The 19,255-nt window shown below is 39.0% G+C and overlaps 1 protein-coding gene across 5 annotated transcripts in view; it reads right to left on the reverse strand.

Annotated features, from left to right (window-relative positions):
* LOC125454778 (tyrosine-protein phosphatase non-receptor type 14-like) overlaps window positions 1–13,290 on the reverse strand; it is a 278,893-nt gene extending 265,603 nt beyond the window's left edge. Inside the window, exons 1-2 of one of the 5 annotated variants that reach the window (XM_059648573.1) lie at window positions 8,129–8,290; window positions 6,465–6,557 (exon numbers count right to left, since the gene is read on the reverse strand). The gene's annotated coding sequence lies outside the window, so the exon portion shown is untranslated. Of the gene's footprint in view, window positions 1–3,440; window positions 3,456–6,464; window positions 6,558–8,128; window positions 8,291–12,737 lie in introns of those variants that run through there. The other 4 variants (XM_059648574.1, XM_059648575.1, XM_048535977.2 and 1 more) reach the window with 4 other exon arrangements.
* Between the last annotated feature and the right edge of the window lie 5,965 nt (window positions 13,291–19,255).

Below are 19,255 nucleotides of genomic sequence, written 5' to 3' on the forward strand. Positions count from 1 at the left end.
TAGCATCCAAATTCAGTGCGTAATACAGAAGGAAAATGGATTTTTAACCTTTGTTTCAGACGGAATGGAGAATAAAGAAAGAAGTATTGCTAAAACTATATAAGGCACCTTGAATATGGACAGCAGTTTTGGTACCCTTGTCTAGGAAAAGATATATCAGTTTTCCTGCTCCTCTGATGCTGCTTGGCCTGCTGTGTTCATCCAGCTCCACACCTTGTTATCTCTACTGCCATTGGAGATGTCCAGAGAAGGCTCAATAGGCTGATCCTGAATTTGGAGAAATTTTCTTACAAGGAGAGGTCAAGTAGTTTGGATTTTTATCCACTGGAGTTTAGAAGAATGAGAGGTGACCTTTTGAAACATATATGGTTTTTCAAGGCTTGAGAGGGTAGAGGTGGAGCAGTTGTTTCCCCTTGTGGGAGAGTCCAGGACCAGTGGGCATAGTCTCAGGGCAAAGGGCTGCATATTGATGACAGAGATAAGGAGGAATTTTGTTCAGAGGTAATGTGTTAGTAATTCCTTACAACAGTGAACTGCCAAGGGTGGGTTATTATAGATATTCAAGGATGAGGTAAACAGATTTTTAAACAGTAAGGAATGAAAGGTTATGAGGAAAAGGCAGGATACTCTAGTCAAGGATTATCTAATCAGCTATGATCTTATTGAATGGCCCAATGGCCTCAATGGGCAAAATGGTTTAGTTCTGGTCACATGTTCTATGATCTTAAGATTACTAATAGATGTGATTCTTAATATATTTATTTATAAATATATGCAAAATGCAATCATTGAAGTATAACATGCATAACAAAATGACGAAGAATTAGATCTTTTGCCACAAACATTTTCAGGAGGAACTAACACAAACATGACAATCATAAATGACTTGCTAATCTACACTGAAATTTCCCTTTACCATAAATAATTCAACACAGCTAGCAAGACACAGCTGCAACTTTACAAGTACGTGGCCATCTGTAAGACATCAACAGTTTAGCCTAAAACTACCGGGGGTCTACAGACTAGAAACACATATCTTAATTCAGATATCAAAACGAACAGGAGTTAAAGGAGTGGCAAAGGGACAGGGAGCTAGGTAAAGTAGGAAGGGGAAAACAACAAGGCAAGGAAGAAAAAAAAAATCAGGAAATTTTATTTTGGGGGGGTGGGGCAATAGAAAGGTACCAAGATTGCTGGGATTGGAAAAATACACCAATAGGGCAATTCACAGTTATTAAAAAACAGGTAATTAATGTGGGGATGGGGATGTGGAGGAGTGAAGACATCCCAATGCCCCTATGATTAGAATCAATTATGTTTCAACATTGAAGAATTTTAAAAACCGAATGCATCTGAACTGTACTAGTTTTAATAGGACATTTCATTTCAAGTGGTAAAACAGGTTTTCTTTTCCAAAAAATAAAATCAGGTTTTATTATTGTACGTATGAAGAGGTTTGTTTTAGGATTTTATCAATTATATTTCAGACCACAGAAAGGGATTGTTCCATCCAGCTTATCCTTGCAAATGGTTTTACTCCTTAGGAGCTTCTTGCCATTGTAATTACCGCCTGATGCCCAACTCTCTCTCTTTCTATTCCCTTCTTCCTCAAACCCCTTTAATGCATCAATATCGTTTCAGCCACACCACATTCCCAAAATTCTGTGTGCAAAGAAGAACTCTAAAATTTTTTAGTAGATCAGTAATGGGTAATGTCATATTTATGCCTCCTTACTCAGATAGGTGAAAACACTTCCTTCATATTCACAACTTTCCAGACCATGATTAGATCTCCTCTTAGTATTCTTTTCCATTTAAAAAGGAAAAGCCTCAGACTCCTCAATTGTTTGACAGTTGCTTCCTCACCATGCTACTAACATTTTTAAAATACTGGCAACACTCTTCCTGTGCTTCAATATTATTTCTGTAGTGTGAGACCAAAATTGTATACATTACTCAAAGTATGGGTTAAACATGATTCCTATAAAAGCAAAGCCTACATGTATTGACAAGATGTTCTTTCATCTGATTGAGCATTAACTCCTCCAAGAGAGATAGTAAGAACTGCCAATGCTGGAGTCAGAGATAACACAGTGTGGATCTGAAGGAACACAGCAGGTCAGAGAGCATCAGAGAAGCAGGAAAGCTGATGTTTCGTGTTGGGACCCTTCTTCAGAAATAGGGGAGGGGGAAGGGAGCTTGGAAATAAGTAGAGAGGAGGGGTGGGGCTGGGGAAGGTAGCTGGGATGCTGATTGGTGAGTGCAGGTAGGCAGTGGTGGGGATTGGTCAGCGAGGTGGGAGGAATGGATAGGTGGGAGAGAAGGCGGACAGATTGTGTCAGATCAAGGAGGTGGGGATGAGAGGGAGGGATGGTCATGGGATGAGGCCAGGGGTGGGGAGATTTTGGAACTAGTGAAGTCCACATTGAGACCATTGGGTTGTAGGCTCCCAATGCAGAATATATGAGGTGCTGCTCCTCCAGTTTCCAGGTGCCGTCATGGTGACACTGGAGGAGGCCCAGGATGGACATGTCATCCAGGGAGTGGGAGGAGGAGTTGAAGTGGTTCATGACTTGATCGGCGCAGGCTTGGAGGGCCGAAGGGCCTGTTCCTGTGCTGTAGGTTTCTTTGTTTGTCACTTACAACGTGCAGATGCTCTACAAAGCAATCTCCGAGTCTCCGCTTGGTCACACCGACGTACAGGAGGCCACATCTGAAGCAGCAGATGCAATGGACCACATTAGTGGATGTGCAAGTGAACCTCTGTCTAACATGGAAGGTTTTTTTGGGTCCTTGGATGGAGATGAGGGGGAAGGTATAGGGGCAGGTGTAGCACTTCCTGCAGTTGCAGGGAGATGTGTCGGGCGTGGTGGGAACAGTGGGGATGTGGAGCAGATGAGGGAATCCCTACTGAAGGCAGACAGGGGTGGGAAGGGAAATGTGTCCTTGGTTGTGGGGTCAGATTACAGGTAGCAAACGTGGCGGAGAATGACATGTTGAATCCGGAGGTTAGTGGGGTGATACGTGAGGACAAGGGATATTCTGTCTTTGTTCTTGTCGCAGGGAGGGAATGTGATGGCAGAGGTGCGGAAAATGCAAGAGATGCGGTCGAGAGCATTTTTGACCACTGAAGCAGGGGATGTCGCAGTCCTTGAACTAAGAGGATAAGTGGGATGTTTGGGAGTGGAACGCCCCATGTTGGCAGCAGTTCTCTCCAAGTTTGTTAATAATCTAAAGATATTATGATTTAAGGTTTTATTAAAGCTGATCATTGTAAATTCAAATCACAATGATACAGGCATTATAAGTTAATACGGACTATTGTAAAATGCCATAGGATGTTTTGCAATTTTAAAATGGACTGCTGTGATCAGTCTACCATTTTTATCTTGAATGATATGTATCATGCATTTAAAGACAGTGTTTCTCTTCCTTCTTACCTAATTGCATAGGTACACATTGGGAGACAGTTCAGTGAATTCAAGCTCGCCTTCAGCCATCCATTCCTGTACAAACCCAGAAGACGATTAGCAGGAGGCTATTCAACACTGAGTAATGGTAAATGAAATGCACCCAAAATTGCTACATGGATACCTGTCAACAGCAATTGGATATAAAACCTTGGTTGACATTCGCATTCTCCAAATTGCATACACCGACACCAGAGCTGACGACCATAAACCTGGACTTTTGTAATCTAAATAGCTCAGTTTTAAACTGGGTAATACATTCACAGCACATCTAGGAGTTGGGAATAGTAAAGATAAAGATGATTTCACACACAATCAGGTATGTTTTATATGCTGAAAAAAGTGCATTTTGTTTACAGCTTACTGAAGAGCCTACTGGCACCAGCTGAAAAAAAAACACTCAATATAATTAATCCAAATCCTTAGGATTTTAAATGGCTCATTGTTCTCAAGAAAAAAATTCACATGTTTCTTAGCATAAAATCTACTTCCCATTGAAGTCACTTGAAACAATTTGGAACATAAATATTATTCAAAATTCTTGACTTTTCAGCATTTAGATCAATAAGTCTTTGAAAATCAAATGTTTATGACTTTTAAATGATCTTTGTAGTTTATAAAGCAACACTGTCACAGATCAAAGATTTTATCTCAATTCCCATGTAAATTATTGAGTATCAAACTAATGTCGAAAGATGAACATAGAAGTAAAGCAGTCATTTGTTGTATCACTCCTGCTGGTGTTCAAACTTGCCTGTGGGAGACCTCTTACATTAATAATTGTAGGGATCCCCAATTCAGACTTCCAAAAATGAGAACTTCAACAATCCACAGCAGTGTTGTAAATGTGCTTCCGTGTGGATTTCCAAAGACCAGTTTGAAAAGACACAGGCTTATCAAGAAATCATTTGCAGTAAGTTAATGGGCAATACTATCCCCAGGGTTGCAAATGGCATTGAAGACTTCAAATGTTAACACTGAAGAGAAAACCTGAGATACTACCAGGCCTGCAGGGTTTCTCAAGCACTCCTATTTTCAATTTCAATATCCATAGTACTTTACTTCTACCATCCCCAGCATTGCTTTATGTTTCCAAGTTGTAATTAACACAATAGGTAGGGCACCGTCAATAAAAATTCAACTCCCCCCAAATCCTCACCATCTCATTTCTTCCTCACTCATTTGGCTTGATATAACTGCCTGTCACAGCTAAAGCCTTGATGTCACAAGGTAGACTTTCAAGCATGAGCCGTAGCATTACAAACAACAATGGAGAGTTTTTGCTCGAGCAAACCACAAAGTGGCCAAGGCTTGAATCCAAAGCACATCGAGTAAAATGAATTCAAATATATAATTTTATATCACATTTGTAATCCAGATCCTTTCCAACAATTACTTTTGGATCACCTGGACGTGGACGTTTTCATCCCATTTAAAAATCACCTGAAGAATGTCTAATGTTCAATATAGGTTCACTCTCCGGTTCGCTCTTAAATACCCAATTTAATTTGAGCAAATTTACAGGTTCAGGCTGACAAGTCCTGGAGACCTGCAACCAGTGGTGTGTATAAGGATTGGTACTGAATCCACTGCTTTTCTCCATTTATATAAATGATTTTGATGTGAATACAGGAGGTATGGGTTAGTAAGTTTGCAGATGACACCAAAGTTGGAGTTGTAGTGGATAGCGAAGAAGGTTATCTCAGACTACAACGGGACCTTGATCAGATGGGCCGATGGGCCAAGCTGTGGGAGATGCAGTTTAATTTAGATAAATGTGAAGTGTTGCATTTTGCCAAGGAAAATCAGGGCAGGATTTATACGCTTAATGGCAATGTGTTGCCGAACAAAGAAACCTTGGAGTGCAGGTTCATAGTTCCTTGAAAGTAGAGTCACAGGCAGATAGAATAGTGAAGAATGGTGAGTATAGTGGAATGCTTGCCTTTGTTGGTCTGTGCATTGAGTACAGAAGTTGGGAGGCTGTATTTCAACAGTGCAGAATATAAATTAGTCCACTATTGGAATACTGCATGCAATTGTGGTCTCCCTGCTATAGGAAGGATGTTGTGAAACTTGAAAGGGCTCAAAAAAAATTTACAAGGATATTGCCAGGTAGGAGGGTTTGAGCTATAGGGAGATGCTGAATAGGCTGGGTCTACTTTTCCCTGGAGTGTCACAGGCTGAAGATGACCTTACAGAAAATCACAAAAGACATGGGTAGAGTGAATAGCCAAATTATTTTCCCAAGGGTAGCACAGCCCAAAACAAAATGGCATAGGTTTAAGATGAGAGGGGAAAGATTTAAAAAGAGACCTAAGGAGCAACATTTTCACGCTGAGGTTGGTGCATGTATGGAATGAGCTGCCACAGCAAGTGGTGGAGGCTGGTACGATTACAACATTTAAAAGGCATCGGGAGGGATATATGAATAGGAAAGGTTTAGAGGGTTATGGGCCAAATGCTGGCAAATGGGACTTGTTGGCATGGCCAAGTTGGACTGAAGGGTCTGTTTCCATGCTGTACAGCTCTGTGACTCCACAACCAAATCTGAAAGAATGACTCGGCATATGGGGGGGATTGCTCAAATTTATTATTCTGCATCTAAGTATCAATCACTACAAGCTTCTCACTGCTACTCACAGAAGGTCACCTTACCCATTAGGGTATTGGCTTGAAGGATTATTTGCAGCCAATTGGACAAATTCCAAGCCTTTGTGCAGTCCAGGCTGGCAGTCAACAATGTCTCAGAGTGCTGTTGCCCTTCCTGGTTAAAGCATCAAATTACAGAATCTGCACAGACGGCTGCCTTAATTCTGAACTTCTTTGAAGCAGGCAGGTCACTGTGCAGGAGATCTGAATCTGAAGAATTCACTTCCAGAGTTAACAGCTGAGGTCACCATTTCATTAAAATTCAACATTAGATTATATAGGTAGATGAAGCAAAGAGGTTGAAGAAATATGAAAACAAGGCAGCCAAATGTGTTTAAACAGTACTTGCTTGCTCGTGGAGTTAATGTTGGCATCGACCAAGTAGCTTGTTGCTTTATTGTAACTTCTGTGCGCCTAAACTGGTTTGCATGGTAGCTGCTGAAGTGTAACAAATTAAATTATTCAACCATCTATATACTCCACCTATTTAAATTGCTGAAATATCATACATGCCATACTTTTAAAGTTGTTTAAACTAGCTCAACCTTACTTTAATTACAATGTCAAATCAGAGAAATCAGATTAACTATCACAGTAGTGATAGGGCTGAATTGTGCCATTCTCCTAATGTTATTCTTGATAATATTACACTGAGTATACAATTATAAAGGGATGCTTTTCAATTGAAAAGAGTCTCTTCATATAGCCATATTAATACAGAGCAAGGTCAGGAAAGCAAATCAAGTGAGCCAACACTGTCACCAAAACACTCTGAAAGTCATGCATTTGAAATAATACCTGATCAAAAAGAAACCATCCATTCACAGATTTGATATTTAAAAAGGTCTCCACATTGGGCTAATATGAAGAAACAATGCTTATACTAAAATCGATTAAGGTATTATGTACATTGCTATTTATAACAGTATCTTACGAAATACCTCCGCCAATTCCTGAATTAAACAATTTGAAAATTAACTTCCAATCTAAAATACATTTGATACGAATAACATTCTCTTTCAAATGGAGACTATAGCACGAAAATATAAGGAAAAATAAGTAAGGCTAAGGCAAAAGATAAAAAGAAATAAGACACCGCAGTGGCTCTGTGATTGACACTGCTGCCTCAAAGCACCCGGGTTCGACTCCACCCTCAAGCAACTATCCAAGTTGAAACTGGACATTTTCCCTGTGTTTGCATGGATTTCCTCTGGGTACTCATTTCCTCCCACGGTCCAAAGATGTGCAAGTTGGTTGGATTGACCATGGTTAGCCACACAGGGTTACAGGGTAGAGTAAGGGCCTGGGTATGGGTGGGATGTTTTTTGGAGAGTCAGTGCCAAATTGATGGGCCAAACAGCCTCTTCTGCATGATAGGGGTTCTATGATCCTATGAAAAGAAAAGGCTCTTTCTAGAATATGCACTGATGGAAGACATAACATTTAAAATGTACACAGGAAATTCTAAAATGTTCTATTTTTGGTCAAAGACCTACTCAAACGAACAGCAATGACACCTTTGTAAAAGATATTTTCTAATCAGTAGAGATTACATTCTGAAGTTATTCTGAGAAGAATTTGTGATTAGTAAGGAATTTAATTATGGTATAAGCACAGAAACGATGCACGATGTTGCAAAGGTTAGCATGGCTCAGAAGGCTGGGACAATTTTAGAAACCTGCAAAGGATGACTAAAAATTGAGATGGAGAAATTAGAGTATGAGAGAAAACCACAAGAAATATAAAAACTGACCATAAAAGCTTCAATTACATAAAGAAAGGAAAAAGTAGCTTAAGCAAGTGTTGGTCCCTTAAAGCAGAGATTAGAAAATTAATAACAGGACCAGCGTTGTTGAAGGTACACTTGTAGTGGTGAAAACAAGCATCTGGCTTCATGTAGCACTGGCTGGTTTTTATAACTGTTAAAACAAGCAGGCACTGTATTACTTTCAAATCAGCAATCTGCTTTGGTGAATATAACATGGACTGTCAATAGGATGAGTACATACTTCATTTAGTCATTCTTCTAGGACAACATCAGATGATATAAAGAAAGAACTCGTTGACCACTTCCACGTATGATGGGTCTGCCATCCAGAGATCTACATGGGCATTCTGGAGTTCAGTTGATCAGGTGATTGACCAACTACTGAACCATCACTTTTGGTAATATTGCTGGCAGAAGCAGAACAGAAGCAATTACAGTAAATAAAGTAAATCTACAAAAAAAAACTTGCACTCAATCTTAAACTGCCTAATAACGGAGAAAGAATACTATAATTTCATAAGTTTTACAATTCATACATAAATCCATTGTTACCGTAAACATTTGAAAAATAAGTCTAAATTTGTTTCAAATTTAGTATTTTAATCATTTGCATACTTTATTTTTGTGCACGATTATTTCGCAGAAAGGCAAGTTTGTATTTTTTCTATTACATTGTTCTGGAGTTTAATTTCAAACAATGTGCAGAATAAAACCAGTCAGTTTAATAGAGTGAATCAGCATCAATTGGTTTTGAAATGAATACATTAATGCTCATTTTATTAAAAGTTTAAAATAAAATTGTAATCCTGACATTTCAAAAGGATGGAATGGAATTGGTTTGGATCTGAAATTGCTAAACAGGATTTACTTGCATGCAACTAAAACAGCAAAATCAGTTGCAATAAACATCACTTGTAAATGTGACTTGCCACCTGCAAGTTAAATAGTGCTTCTAAAACAAATAGGTTGCCACAGAGCCAAAAGGGACCTCTGCTTTCTCATGAAAACAAATAAATTTCAAAATTCACAGGCAAGTGTCGGCTCTCAGTCAATCACTACATACAGAAAATGAATAGGCATGTGCACCAAAGTTGTGAAAAAAGTGCCTACTAATCATATGTAAAATCCCAAAAGGGTGTAGAAACAGAGTTTTTTTTAAAATAAAAATTAACTTCATCACTCTGTAATTCAGTGTGAATTACTATCATCTGACTTTTGTCCAATCATTCCCTAGAACTGACCTATGTGAGGCAATTACAACCTGAAAACAGAGTCTAAAATTGTGTCAGCATCTACACAATTTCACAACACAGCCAAGACAGATGCTGCAGTCCACAATAACATTGAAAATCCAGCTTGCAAAGCAATGGCTGCATTCAAAACAAAAGGCAATGTCAATGATATTATTCTGCGCTAAAATTTTCATCAGAATATTTAAATTGACTATGGTGGATATTGGAAACCAGCACATGAGACAGTCTTCTGTTTACTCAAATATTTAGACAAGTGATTTACAAAGGCTGGCAGCACCCTTTTTGCCCACACCTGGGCAATGCAAATTTGCCACCTTCTTTCATCAACACAGAAAGTGCTGTCAGTCTTGATTCAAATCAAGCACAAACAAATAAAAATATTGGAAACAAAAAGCCAAATTTCTGCCAGCAATTCAAAGCAGGAATGACTTAAAAACAGGCTCTGGATTGAAGTCCAGAGTTTAGGGCTTTTCAAGCAAAGGCATAGTTACCAAAAAAATCAATTCGAATCAGAAATTCTCAAAAAAGGCAAGAATTAGTATATTAGAGAACTGAGGGTCTCAAAATGTTGTAGGATGCAGGGAGAAGAAATTTTATTTTGAGTTTTGGCTCATTTCTATTACCATTTTTACGTGGGTCTTATCACATTTGTTCTTTGTGGGAGATTGCTGGATGCAAAGTGCCTGCTAGGTTCACTACACTGCAACAGTGACTGCACTTTAAACATACTTTGTTCATTTTAAGGCAGTTTGAGGTGCACAGATCACGAAAGTTGCCGGACAAATCCAAGTTCATTTTTTTAAAAACAGTTGTTGAAGGGCATCACACCCGATACACACAAAACAAATGTGCATGTAAATATAATTTCAGAAAAGTTAATTGGCATTTTACTGAACTGTCAATAGATCACAAAACTGTATTCAATTGTTCTAAACAAAATCAAATAAAATTCGCATTGTGATTAGGCACTTTGGACAGGGCTGGCTTCACTGGAGGAACACCACCACGTAACAATTTAAAAAGACCTGCCAATGCCTTATCAAGACATCTAGAATTCAGTAATAAATGTAGAACCAGTTAACATCATCTGAAGAACTTGCATTTTTAAATCAACAGAAAGTCCTGGAGAAACTTAGGCCTGGCAGCACCTGTAGAGAGAGAAACAGAGTTAACAATTTGAGCACAATATAACTCTTCAGGGCAGAAGAGTTCGGAAGAAAAGCCGTGGGGCTTAAATTGTTGACTCCTTCTCACTCCACAGATGCTGCTAAACTTGCTAACTTTCTCCAACACATTTTTTAAATTAGTTCAGATCTCCAGCATCCACAGTATATTGCTTTTATTTTCATTTTTATCATGCCTTTCACGACCTTAGAACATCCCAAAACTCTGCAATGTCAATTACATGCTTTTCAAATTTTAATCATTTTTGTAATATCGAAAATCTAGCAGACGCTTCGAAAATAAGGTCTTCTTTGAACTGTACCATGGGATTTTTTGCAACTGCCCAACAGGTAGACACAGCATCACCGTGAAACCCATCAAAAGGAGATTGCAGCTGAGTGCAACTTTTATTTTAAAATATCCATTCACAGGATACAGTCTGGCAAGGCCAGCATTTATTACCTCATCAATAGTCCATAAGCAGGTGGTAGTGAGCTGCCTTGTTAATCCACTGCAGTCCATATGGTGTAGATATGCCCACAGTATTGTTAAGGGGGGAGCATTGGGATTATGACTCAGCAATGAGAAAGTAACAGAGGGACACAGCATGACTAGGGACTCACATCTGTGTGGTCTCTAATGCCGACTGGCAGTTGTATTAGTGATGGGCTACAAACTGACTTTGTACACAATTTCAGTTGCAGGCATGAGATTAGGTGAAAATACGTTAAATAAAAATCTGAAAATTGAGGAAATATTTATATATTCAAATTGGTTAAAAAGGATTACATTGAACATTCATTTTTTCAAAATAAAATTAAAAGAATGACATGCAATGATATTGTGCTTTCCATGTGCAGTAGACATCTCAGCGATTTACAGCAATGAAGTACATTTGCAGTGTAGTCACCATTGTAATGCAGCCAACTTACAGTAATATATTTCTGTCAAATGTTTTGGATCCCTTAGACTTTAAACGAAAGCCAAGAAGAGCTGAAGATATTGGGTTCTGGTTTTGAACAGTGAACATTAATCAAAGCTAAGGTCATCCAACAGCGTGGTAAACATAACCTGATATCATAACAGGTTTATTTAAGAGGTAGTGTTATCTCCACACTTCTGTAACAAACATAATTCCAATATATAAACAATAATCAGATTGTCCATTATTCCTGATTTTATTGCTTCAGTCCAAAATTCCTATTGCTTTTCATAGCAGAGTTACCATAGTGCAAGTCTAGGATTCATTAAACTGCTGGATCTTCTTGAAAAATGTGACAACATTAATGCAAGGTTGATTTCGTCTGGTGTTTATGCCACAGATTTCCCCCAAATTTGAACTCCAGCATACCTATAGGTCATATGCTTCAAAACTGCGAGTTTATAGTTGATTAGTCCATAATGTGGATCAGTGACAAATGGGAATTCAGATCAGATTGTTTACACTGCTGTAACTAAATGTTGTCAAATTTAGTCTGCTCGAAGAGGCACATTGAAAATATGTAAAATTTAATAAATATGAAAATATAGTTGGAGGCTTCATTCAAAACTTTATACAAATATTCCAATTTTTTACACAAGTGTTAATATTAAATGGTAAAACTGCAAATTCTATTGCAAGATGCGTTCACTAAGTGAACTGTCTTCTCAAAGTCAACACCATCTTTTGTTTCCAATACGGTACTTCAATCAGAAAACAGAATCGCAACAATGCAGAAGCCAACTTGGAACAAAAAGCCATATTTTGACAAATTTGAGCAACGATCCAACGTCAAAATTCAAGTAATGCACTTAAAAATCATATTCTTATTTAAAATTTTGCTTTCATATTTTGAGAATTCATCTGAACAATGCAATTCCTTATGATTAAGTAAAAGAAATTAACCCTTGTCTCCCACACAAAGAGTCATCGCCTTCATCTATCAGTTTACACTACAGTCTGGAAACTTTTGCAAAGCGTTTATTCCAGTAAAGCATCTTTTAAGTGTGGAATTTCGGCAGAGATGGCATTTTCACAATTATTTCATTAGTCAGCCTAGCCACCGAAACGCGAGACGGTCTCTTTAAATATACTGCAACAAAGTACAGGCTGAAGTTAGCCTCCTTGGAGGGCGGGCCATAGATTTCTGTTATAGGAATTGTATTGTGAAGAGTTGAATCTAAACAAATACTCGCTGTCATACCTTGGCTTGGACCTTCCCCTCACCATCAAGGCGGTTGGAAAAAAAGGGGGCTGTCGAGGAATGCTGGCATTTGAGCCGGAGAGTAAGGCAGACAACCTCCCTTTAATCGGCATGTCTGACTTACTCCTACAAACCACTCAAGGACAAGTAGAAATCTTGGATCAAAAGGCTATGCTTCTCTGGTATATCTATCTTTCTATAGTCAATCAAATAGGCAAGCTCTTGGACTTAGGATCTCCAGTTCCCTTACCTGTTTACATGTCTTTATTGTGTCTGATCAGTCCATTAAAACCACAAACTGCACGCGTCCCTTCAAACTTTCCAACGTGTTTTCTTCCTTTCTTGTTTGGGGAGTTGGGGGGGGGGGGAGGAGAAAAGTTTCCACAAGCAGAAACTAGCACAAAAATCCCTTTCTGGATAAAGGATCCACTCGTCTAAAGGACCGCGGGACCAGGGTCCGTCTGCTCACCAGAAGTGTTTGAAGTTACACGGAGAGCCCTACCTCATCCGCTCAAGAACTACTTTTGTTTGGTGAAACTTTCTTTCTGCCCACTTTCTTGTTTGCTATTCTGAACTCTTCAGCAGCTGCCAGCGGTCCGAGAGCCTTTGTGATCGCCAAGTTGTTTTGTTTTAACCTCCCTCCTTTCTTTTTTCCTAGTCGTCCCCTTGCAGCCGAGACTATTTTCGATTAAATAACATGGTCACAGTTTGTGGGTTTGGAAAAAAAGATCTGCGCCTCGTGACATCAGAAATGTGGAATGTGAGGAATGTGAGCTGATGAAGGGCTGAGATGTCGTTGCTTCTTAATGGTCACACACCGAAAACACACCCAGGCAACGTCGATTTAAAGCTGTACTGCAACACTTTAGCTATGTAATCGATTTGGTTACTTTGCCCATGCAATATTTTAGCGTAATCGGTTGGGGGATTGCTCTCTTAACAGTGTGCTGCACGATTCCTCTTGGCCGGATTAAAATCAACATTGCGCTCTTTATACATTAAAAGTACACTGCATTGAACACCTACCAGGTAATGAATTCTTGCAGCAATGCATTTTCTTTCATTGGGAATTCACACAGTTCGTTAACCGAGCTGTGGGATTGTTATGCTATGTGGATATACCACTGAACGATGACACTTACTTGTTCAGACCAGCTCACGAGCGACACCATGTGGGTGATGCTGGACTTTAAAGGCGTTGACTTTAAGCTTGCATTTATATAGCTCCAGACTTCCGATGGCTGAAGGACTGCATGACCAAGTAGATCCACCTACATATTTCTTCTCTTTTTGACTCAACTCGCCTTAGCCCTAAAAACAAAGCCATCAATATTATTTGAGATAATGGGAACTGCAGATGCTGGAGAATTCCAAGATGATAAAATGTGAGGCTGGATGAATACAGCAGGCCAAACAGCATCTCAGGAGCACAAAAGCTGACGTTTCGGGCCTAGACCCTTCATCAGATGATAGGCCCGAAACGTCAGCTTTTGTGCTCCTGAGATGCTGCTTGGCCTGCTGTGTTCATTCAGCCTCACATTTTACCATCAATATTATTTAATCTTTCTTACTTCCATGCTTTAAATCTCAGTCAGTACTCATTCTATTTGAATGCCTATTTTACAATCCTGAGTTCCAATTTAGCTAAGCTCATCCAGAAGGCTTCCCATGAAAAATATTCCAATTGAAACATTGAAAACATTTTAAATTTGAATAACTCCTCCAGTGTAATCGCAGTGCACTAAATTGAAAGTGTTATCGCATAAAATTTGGCACTAAGGAATGCATTGATACATTTAGACAACTGACGAAAATCTTTATCCTAGTGGGAGATTGGAGGGGATTTTAAAGAAAGGGAAAAACAAAGATTTTTTGGGAGGTTAGGGCTCAGCTACCTGAAGGTATGACTGATGAAAATTGAGAGTGTGCAAGTAGTGAGAATTGGAGATGTACAGGTATACAGATCTCAGAGAGTCATATGTTTGAAGAATTTTTGGAAATAAAGGGAGCAAAACCATGAATGGATTTGAAAATAGTGGTGAGAAAACTAAAATTGGGCTCTTTCCATGTCAGAAACCAATGTTGTTCACTAACCACAAGTGTGACAGGAGAATGCGATATGCTGTCTGTTGGGATAGTATCCTCTCCCCATCCCCTTTTTCTGATGAAAGGTCTAGGCCCGAAACGTCAGCTTTTGTGCTCCTGAGATGCTGCTTGGCCTGCTGTGTTCATTCAGCCTCACATTTTACCATCAATATTATTTAATCTTTCTTACTTCCATGCTTTAAATCTCAGTCAGTACTCATTCTATTTGAATGCCTATTTTACAATCCTGAGTTCCAATTTAGCTAAGCTCATCCAGAAGGCTTCCCATGAAAAATATTCCAATTGAAACATTGAAAACATTTTAAATTTGAATAACTCCTCCAGTGTAATCGCAGTGCACTAAATTGAAAGTGTTATCGCATAAAATTTGGCACTAAGGAATGCATTGATACATTTAGACAACTGACGAAAATCTTTATCCTAGTGGGAGATTGGAGGGGATTTTAAAGAAAGGGAAAAACAAAGATTTTTTGGGAGGTTAGGGCTCAGCTACCTGAAGGTATGACTGATGAAAATTGAGAGTGTGCAAGTAGTGAGAATTGGAGATGTACAGGTATACAGATCTCAGAGAGTCATATGTTTGAAGAATTTTTGGAAATAAAGGGAGCAAAACCATGAATGGATTTGAAAATAGTGGTGAGAAAACTAAAATTGGGCTCTTTCCATGTCAGAAACCAATGTTGTTCACTAACCACAAGTGTGACAGGAGAATGCGATATGCTGTCTGTTGGGATAGTATCCTCTCCCCATCCCCTTTTTCTGATGAAAGGTCTAGGCCCGAAACGTCAGCTTATGTGCACCTAAGATGCTGCTTGGCCTGCTGTGTTCATCCAGCCCCACACTTTGTTACCCTGAGTCTTCAGCCAACTGTTTTGTAGGGACAATGTGCAGGACTCCATATTTCTGACTCTGGTTTACTTTGTCACTTTCTGTCCACATCTCAATCAACAATAGTAGAGCCATTACCTCAGCACTTTGGAATTCACTTCTCAATGTCTTTGCTTTTGTACTTTACACACTACCTTTGAAGGCCCTGATAAGTTTGATTGTTGATGCTTTAAATTGTCTTCTTTAATTTCTCCTCTATTTCTCTATGTTGTGGTAAACAGTTTAGGATATTATATGAGCCACTGCCAACACCAATAAAAGGGGCAGATAAGTGCTGGAAATACTTTTGATAAAGAAGGGGGTGGGTATTCATTGCTGTATAGGATTTATGAAAAAAAACCTCCATAAACATGAATTTACATTTCATGAAATTATTTTCTGAAGGAGGAAATCACAGGGCCCTGACCCAATTTTTTACTCCCTCTTTGGCCATAGAAGTGCCTGAGGACTGGAAGACAGCTCATTCACCTGTCAAGAATAGTACAGCAATAGAACAGTGAAGTGCTCATGAGCAAGCGTCACATCAACGATAGGGAAACTTTTGAGAAAATTCTGAAGAAAAAAGATTAATCTCCAGTTAGAGAGCAAGGTTTGCTCAGGGGTAGTCAGCATGGTTTTGTCAGAAGAGGTCATGCTGAACAAATGTAACTGAACTTTTTGATGAGCTGCCCAAGTATGTAAATGAGTGTAGTGCTGTTGATATAATTAACATAAATTCCAGTTAAGACTTTCAACGAGGTTCCACATGGGAGACTGATAAAGAGGGTAACTTAGCAAGTTGGTTCCAAAATTGGATTAAGTGTCAGGAGAGAGAGTGTGTTGGGAGAAGACTGTTTATGTGACTGGAGGCCAGTGTCCACTGATGTACCAAGGGATTGGGGCTGGGTCCCCTCTTGATTTTTGATTTTATATATATATATAAATGATGTAAATGAAAATGTCAGAGAAGATGATAAGTAAGTTTGCAGATGACGTAAAAATTGACCAGGTGGTTGACAATGAGGTAGAAGGTCTTGAGCTTTGGGAGGATATAGACAGTTTAGTCAAATCTGTGGCAGATAGAATTTAACCCTGATATGTGTGTGGTGTTGCACATTAAAATAAGTGACAAGACACAAAGCACTGAAGGAAACTCATAAGAAACAGAGGGATCTTGGGATGCTTGAACACAGATCCTTGAAGTTGGCAGAGCAGGTTAATAGGGTAATTAAGAAGGCAATAGGGACACTTGCCTTTATTGGGGCAGCACGGTGGCTCAGTAGTTAGCACTGCTGCCTCACAGTGCCAGGGACCAAGGTTCGATTCCAGCCTCAGGTGACTGCCTGTGTGGAGTTTGCACATTCTCCCCGTGTCTGCATGGGTTTCCTTCGGGTGCTCCAGTTTTCTCCGACAGTCCAAAATGTCCTAGTGCAGGCTAGATGGATGGGCCATGATGAGTTGTCCATAGTGTTCAGGGATGTGTTAGGTGGGTTATAAGGGGATGGGTCTGGGTTGGATGCTCTAAGGTTCAGTGTGGACTTGTTGGGCAGAAGGGCCTGTTTCCATACTGAAGAGATAAATATGATCTGTGATAAGTCAAGACATAGATGTAGAATTGTTGAAGTTCATCCATGTGTTCTCTAAATGTCTGCCATTGTCTATCCACCATCAACCTGTTAAGTACCCTTGCCTAGTTTATCCTAGCCAATACATGCCTCATACCATCAAAGTTAGCTTTCTTTAACTTGAGGACCCTAGACTCAGATTTAACTGTGTCACTCTCCATATTAATGAAGAATTCTACCATATTATAGCTAATCTTCCCAAAAGGATGTTGTACGACAATGTTGCTAATTAATCCTCTTTCATTACACAATACCCAGTCTAAGATGGCTCTCTATCTCATTGGTTCCTTGACATGTTGGTCATACATTCTAGGAAATCCTCCTCCATCACATTACTATCAGTTTGGTTAGCCTAATCTATATGTAGATTGAAGTCACCCATAATAACTGCTGTACCCTGACAGCATTCTTGGACCCCAGGAGCTCATAGCAGATATTGCTGATTAAGTTGAAGGAAATAAATATTTGTAAGCTTGCAGACAACACAAAGCGGGGTGGACGGTGAGATGTTTCACAGTGATTAGGACAGGTTGTGATTGGGTGACTTACAAACTTCTCTTGAAGAAAGGATTCACTGTAGTTACTGATGTAAGTAGTGTGAATTTCCATACGAATTTTCAGATAAATACATTTACTGAGGGATCTGCAAAGGCCCTGAGTAAATCCCAGTGAAATGTTACTGTATCACAGTTATAGTGGACGATCAGTAAAACTCTCAGAAGTTCAACCTCTATATTCCTTTATATTCTTTTCTGTATTCTTGACCTTTTTTGCTAGTGGTACACTTGACAGCATTTAATAGCACACAAAAATACATCTTGTATGTTATTTTATAATTTACATTTTATTCAATCGCTTGTAGGACTTAGGTAACCACTGAAAAGAGACTTATTTTTACACATATTTAACAGAGGAAGATACATTGTCATAAATAATAAAGATACAATGGCATAAATAATAAATTTTTAAACAATTACAGATCACAGACACAGTAAATGAGTCATATGACATTTACTGAAATGTAAATTCAATATAGAATGCAAATAAATTCTGGGACTACATTGATTTTGTTTTTAGATACTTCATGTCACCATAAACCTAATGCTACAGGTTTGACATACAATCAATCTTCAGGAATTAAAAATATTTCCATCCTGTTATCCTAAGCAAAGTGCATAATCTTCCTGCTGGCATAATCAGGGATCAGTATAGGTCATCAAGCCACAGAAGCACAGGCTTGGACCCTATTTTGAATATTTCTAGGAGCACCAGTCATTCACATTGGACCTATCACCAAAACAGATTTCACAATTGTTTAGTACAGGCAGATGCTTAAGATGTACCTGGTGCAGCATGCGTGACAACAGGCCCAAGATAATTGGATACTTTCTTATTGACTGCATTCTCCAGCAAGTTTAGAATCAATGGATGTTGGAAGGTACAATTCTGAAGGATGTACCAGAATCAAAGTCCATGGAATTTTGGGGCTGCCCATATAATTTTCAGGTGGTAGGAAGAACTGCACATGCTGGAAATCAGAGTCAATATAGTGTGGAGCTGGAGGAACAGAGCAGGTCAGGCAGCAACAGAGGAACAGGAATGTTGACATTTCAGGTCAGGACCCTTCATCAGGACTGTTGACTTTCCTGTTCTTTGAATTTTCAGGAGAGGTCACTATCCTTCGACTTAATTCTCAGCCATAAAACAAGGTACTGCAGAAGCCTGATGGTTTAGTGTACATAGACTAGACTAGAGAGACAAAGAGAAGACAAAAACTGTGTGTTGCCTGTGGCAAATTGGCTAAGTCCTTGAAAGAAAGAGACCAGAATTCGGTTCGGAGGGACTGTGTGACTGAAACTGTTTGTGGAATGAACAAGTGAGGTTGACTGCCAACTAATGCCATAGGATAGTGTTTGCTACATCTGCTGTTGCATGTGTAAATTATGATTTTACCCAAGTAGAAAATGTAAAATGGTAATAACTAAAGTCACAAAATGTGAAATCTTGTTGGTAATCCCTTTGTTTGGATGTTCTTCATATTGACCTTAACAATTGTCACAATCCCTTTCACTAAGTATCTTCCTGAAGTTTACCACACAATTTTATTAATCAATTAAATGTATCAAAATTCTGAACAAATTACAGACAGATAGGAAAGAATACTAACTCT

The sequence above is a fragment of the Stegostoma tigrinum genome, chromosome 9, assembly GCF_030684315.1.
Source record: "Stegostoma tigrinum isolate sSteTig4 chromosome 9, sSteTig4.hap1, whole genome shotgun sequence".
Lineage (NCBI taxonomy): Eukaryota > Metazoa > Chordata > Chondrichthyes > Orectolobiformes > Stegostomatidae > Stegostoma > Stegostoma tigrinum.